The sequence below is a fragment of the Notamacropus eugenii genome, chromosome 6 (assembly GCF_028372415.1).
Source record: "Notamacropus eugenii isolate mMacEug1 chromosome 6, mMacEug1.pri_v2, whole genome shotgun sequence".
NCBI classification, from domain to species: Eukaryota; Metazoa; Chordata; class Mammalia; order Diprotodontia; family Macropodidae; genus Notamacropus; species Notamacropus eugenii.
This window is the reverse complement of record NC_092877.1, coordinates 175,088,681-175,094,262: the sequence shown is the minus strand read 5'-3', so window position 1 is coordinate 175,094,262 and position 5,582 is coordinate 175,088,681. Positions and strand designations below refer to the sequence as shown.

The following is a 5,582-nucleotide window of genomic DNA, read 5'->3' as shown; positions in this document are numbered from 1 at the left end:
CAAACTATACTTTAAGTTAAATAATCTGTACATTAATAACTAGTTAGAGCAAGTTTTAAAATCATGTATGCAAAAAGAAGCACAAATTTAGCTTTTTCAAGGTAAGTGGGGAGCCTCCACAAAGTTATATTCAGCCATGTTCCCTGGGATCAGGGGAAGTTCTTATGACCCTGGTCCCAAAACCAAAGTGTCAGGGTTCAGGAGAAGGGCTACCATATATCCTAGTCTGCCTGTCTTGAGAGGAAAACTCTCTTCATTCTTGAACTAATTCCACCTCCACATTGTGACCCACCTCCCCAAGCAAAAGACCAGGAGAATCAGGCAGTTTCTGCTTGGAATCTGGGAGACAAAAGGGACGAAGTGAAGGGTAACAGGAGGGGAGGAGCAGGAGACAGAACAAATGGGGCTGAGGCCAAGCCTGGGTTTATTTCATGCGAGGTATTCGACAGTCACAAGAAGTTCAGGTTTCAGAATTGCAGGGGACTGCTCGGCTCCTGATGCCTTGATGTCTTTCAAGACTCCTATGTCCCAAGAGAAAGTCAAAAGAACTGAAGACACCAGTCCACATTCGTTGAAGGCTAGGTTTTCACCCACAAGCTCATGCCTACTTGCAGGATGCAGTTCAGGGGGCAGCCAGTGATTGAGCAGGTTCTCCTTCACAAAGCTGTAGAGTGCTCCCAAGCATAGGAGGTACCCTGGAGCTTGCGCCCATCTGGAAATCGAACCTGTAGGAAGGAATAGGTGTATTTTCACATTTCTTGCTGTTCTTCTTTCTCTCTCACACTCAGTGGTTCCACAGTGTCCACCCTTAGCTGCTGCTCCAGTTTGAGCTCCTCCCCTGTGAGGTTGAAGAAGTCCCCAGGTAAGTCAAACTGGGCAGCCAGGGGGGAGGGCTTGGAGATTCATCGCTGCCAGGCCAGCTGAGTCCACACTGGCTCCAAGTTCTGCAAGGTGACTTGGTACTGTACCAGCTTCTCTACCTGGGCCAGGGCATCCTCACTCAGCACATAGCACTCTTCAGAGGTCTCTTGTTCTGAAATAGGGAGGGTCATCTTCTCAAACCCATTAGCCCCTTCTAGGCCATTGATCCGCTCCTGAAACACTTTGTTTTGCAATTTGATTTTCCTGCATTTCTCCTTTTCTGGGTGAAGATAGATGTTGTCCAGCTACTTGGCAATGATGTCCACCCCCAATTTCACTTTTTCTCGGTCCCTGTTGAACGTGTGGATCTTTACGATGGAAGCAGCCACTGGGTCTTGGAATGCTTGTTAATGAATGGCCTCTTTGATAGGGGCATCCTGCTGGTCTTTTCTCAAGATGGCTCCAGTGAATGGGCAGGTGGAATAAACCCCACTCCCAAACAGGTTTAAAGACCCCTCCTCCTTAGCCTCGGGTACCACATTTGCTCCAGAAGTCTCAGCCCTCCCACTAATGGTGGCTTCTGTTTGTGATTCCTTCTTCACTTGATTCTTTATAGAATCTTGGGTGGTGGGTTCCTGGACTGTGGTTGCTTCTGCTCCAGCCTGGCCAGCACGGCTGCTGCTGCCATTTGGGCCTCATTTGTTGGTCCTTGGTGGGATTGCTTGGTTACTTGCTGGTTCTGCCTTTCCCTGGTGACTTTTTCCCCTCACCAAGTCCCTGAGTTTCTGTCTGGGCCACATGCTTGAACTTGATGTCTGCCTTGATCTCCTGAAAGAACTTTTTCATGGCAGCTTCAGGGGAGGGGAGCCTTTTAGACTTGATGGAAATTCTTTTATGTGTGTGTATTTTAATTACAAGCACATATATTAAATATAGAAGAGGTGTTCAGGGATTGCACTGTACAGTGAACAATGAAAGAAAATAAGAACCAGAGAGGACAAATAAATTCTGAAAGAAAAGGTAAATGGAAGGAAACATTGGCTTAACCAATATGTTCTTTGCAAGTTTGATATTGGGGCATCATCAGGTGGTGAAGTGAATATAGTAATAGTCCTCATTCTTTTTAAAAAATATATTTTTACCTACTTCATTAAATATTTCCCAATTACATGTAATTTTTTTAAATAATCATTTTTTTTTTAGGATTCTGACCTCTAAATTCTCTCCCTCCTGCCCCTTCCCCATTGCTCAGAAGGCAAGCAATTTAATATTGATTATACATGTGAGAGCATTCAAAACATATTTCCATGCTAGGCTTATGGCAAAAGAAAACACAAAGAAAAATAAAATTTAAAAAAAAGAAAAAAAGTAAAAATACTTATGCATAGATCTGCATTCAAACTCCATAAGTTCTTTCTCAGGAGATGGATATCATTTTTTCATCATGGGTCCTTTAGAGTTTCTTGGACCATTATCATCTTCAGAGTGATCATACTTACAGTATTACCTTTACTGTATAAAATATTAGCCTGGTTCTGCTCACTTCACTTTTCATGAGTTCATATAAGTATTTCAGGATTTTCTGAGACCATCCTGCTCTCACATGCTACAATTTGTCCAGTCATTCCCCAGTTGATGGGCATTCTCTCAATTTCCCTTTTCTAAAATTTACTTTATTCTGAACTTAAGAAATAAAATAAAGATTTCAATAATGTAATAGAATAGAAAGAAATGGATTGCACATAAAACTGCAAATTCATTATGTACAACATTCTATTTTTTTCAAATATACATTAAAATTGTCATGTTAGCTTTTTTCCTTTCTTTTTCTTCCCACCCTCACCCACCCTCCTAACTTACATTGCATACAATTAAGCACATGTACATGTATATATGTAAAATCATTCTATATATACTTCTATTAATCAGTTCTTTTCTTGATGCAGATAGCATCTTCCCTCATAGGTTCTTTGTAGTTACTTTGGGTATTTATAATAGTCAAAATGACTTAGCCACTCAAAATTGTTATTAACAAAATATTGCTCTTATATGATGCAACATTCTCCTGGTTCTGTTCATTTCACTCTTCATTATTTCGTGAAAATCTATCCATGTTTTTTCTAAGATCATCAAGCTCAACTTTTCTTATAACATATTAGTATTTTGTAATGATCATATTTCAAAACCTGTTCAGCCATTCTCCAATTGATGGGAATATCCTCAATTTCTAATTCTTTGTCACCACAAAGAGCTACTATAAATATTTTAGAATATATAGGTTATTTTTCTTTTTCCTTAATCATCTTTGGAAACAGACATAATAATGGTATTGCTGGGTGAAGGGGTTTAATTACGTTTTGGACACGATTCCATATTGCTCCCCAAAATGTGTGCATCAATTCACAGCTCTACCAAAAGTGCCCAATTTGTCCACATCCCCTACAATATTTGTCACTTTCCTTTCATTCCTTTTAGCCAACGTGATTGGTGTAAAATGATATGTCAAGGTTGTATTAATTTGCATTTTAATAGATAATGATTTAGAGACTTTTCTATAGAGCTATAAATTGTCTTGATTTCTTCATAAAAAATTGCCTGTTCATATCCTTTGACCATGTATCAATGGGGCAATGACTTGTATTCTTATAGATTTGAAAATGTCCTTTTATCTTTGAGATATAAGACCTTCATCTGTTAAACTATCTATAAATTTTCCCCTTCTCTCCCAATTTTCTGCTTTCCTTCTGATTTTGGTGACACTTGTTTTATTTATACAAACTTTTTTTAATCTAATGTAATAGAAATTATCCATTTTACACCTAACACTTTTCTAAATCTCTTGTTTATTCACAAATTATTTACCTATCCATCAATCTGATCCATAATTCCATGTTCCATGTTCTTCTAATTTTCTTATGTCTACCTTTATATGTAGGCCATCTATCTATTTTGACCTTTTCTTGGTGAATGGTATAAGATATTAGTCTATGCATAATTTCTGCCAGATTGTTTCCCAGTCCCCCCCCCAATTTTTACCAAATAATGAATTATTAAAGCTTAAACCTTACACTTGTCAAACAGAAAGTTATTATAGTCATTTGCTGTGTAAATTGATCTACCATTCTATTTCTTAGTCAGTGCCAGATAGTTTTGATAGTTGCTGCCTTACAAATATAGTTTAAAATCTGGTACTGCTGAACCTCTTTACATTTTTTTTTTGAGTTCTTTTGTTATCCTTGAACTTTTGTTCTTCCAAATGAATTTTGTTATTTTTTTCTAATTCAATAAAATAATTTTTTGGTAATTTAATTGGGATGACATTGAATATATAAATAAGTTTAGGAAAAATTTTCATTTTAGTATATTGGTCTTACCTACCAATGAATAATTAGAATTTCTCCAATTATTTATATATGATTTTATTTGTATAAAAAAAAGTCTTTTAAATTGTGTTCATATGGTTCCTTGGTATGTTTTGGCAAGGACACTCCCAGGTATTTTTTACTTCCCAAAGTTATTGTAATTGGATAGTTTTTACTCTCTCTTCTTGAAAGGTTTTGTTTGTGATTTATAGGAATGCTGATGATTTATGTGGATTTACTTTATATCCTGCTGCTTTACTAAGATTATTGTTTCAACTAACTTTTTCTTTAGTTATTTTTCCAGTATATCATGACATCATTGCCAAAAGGGGATACTTTTGTTACCTCATTTCCTATTCTGATTCCTTCTTTTTCTTCTCTTTTTTGCTATTGCTAGGATTTCCAATAAAACAATGAATAATGTGGATGATTCTGGGTATCATTGGTGCACACTTGATCTTACTGGGAATGCTTCTAGCTTATACTCATTAAAAATAAGCCTTGCTGATGATTTTAGATTAATACTTTTTATCAATTTGAAAAAAAATTCGTTTATATCATTACTTTCAAGTATCTTTAATAGAAATGAATGTTGTGCTTTATCAAAAGCTTTTGCTGCATCTACTGATATTATAATATGATTTTTGTTACTTTCATTATTGAAAGAATCAATTATACTATTATTTTTCCTTATGTTAAGCATCCCTGAACTACTGGTATAAATTTTCACCTGGTCATGACGTATAATCTTTATTGTGTATTGTAATACACAATTGAGTATTGTGTATAATCTCTATTGTAATATTTTAGCTAATATTTTATTTAGGATTATTGAATCCATCTTCATTAATGAAATTGGTTTATAATTTTCTTTCTTTGTTTTTGCACTTCCTGGTTTAGGTATCAGTATCATATTTGTTTCATTAAAGAAATCTGGTAGGACCTCTTCTTTGCTTGTTATTTCAATTAATTTATTTAATCTTAGTTGCTCTTTCAATGTTTGATAGAATTCACTTGTAGATCAATTTGGTACTGGTGCTTTTCTCTTAGGAAAACAGATCCTTGAGGCTGGATCAATTTCTTTTTCTACAATAGATTTATTTAGATATTCTGTTTCCTCTTCTGTTAATCTAGGAAGATTATAGCTTTTGTCAATATTTTTCCTTTTCCTTTAAATTGTTAAATTTATTGGCATGTAATTGGGCAAAATAACCCCTCATAATTGTGTTGATTTCAAATTCATTTGTGGCATATTCACCCTTCTTATATTTAATACTAATGATTTTGTTTTCTTCGCTTTTTCAAAAAAATCATATTAACCAATAGCTTGTTTTTTTCATAAAACAACTCTTATTTTTT

General features: G+C 35.3%; 1 pseudogene; it reads right to left on the bottom strand.

Annotated features, from left to right (window-relative positions):
• Window positions 1–410: 410 nt before the first annotated feature.
• On the bottom strand, window positions 411–1,707 carry LOC140511024 (UBX domain-containing protein 6 pseudogene; annotated as a pseudogene).
• Window positions 1,708–5,582: the final 3,875 nt, after the last annotated feature.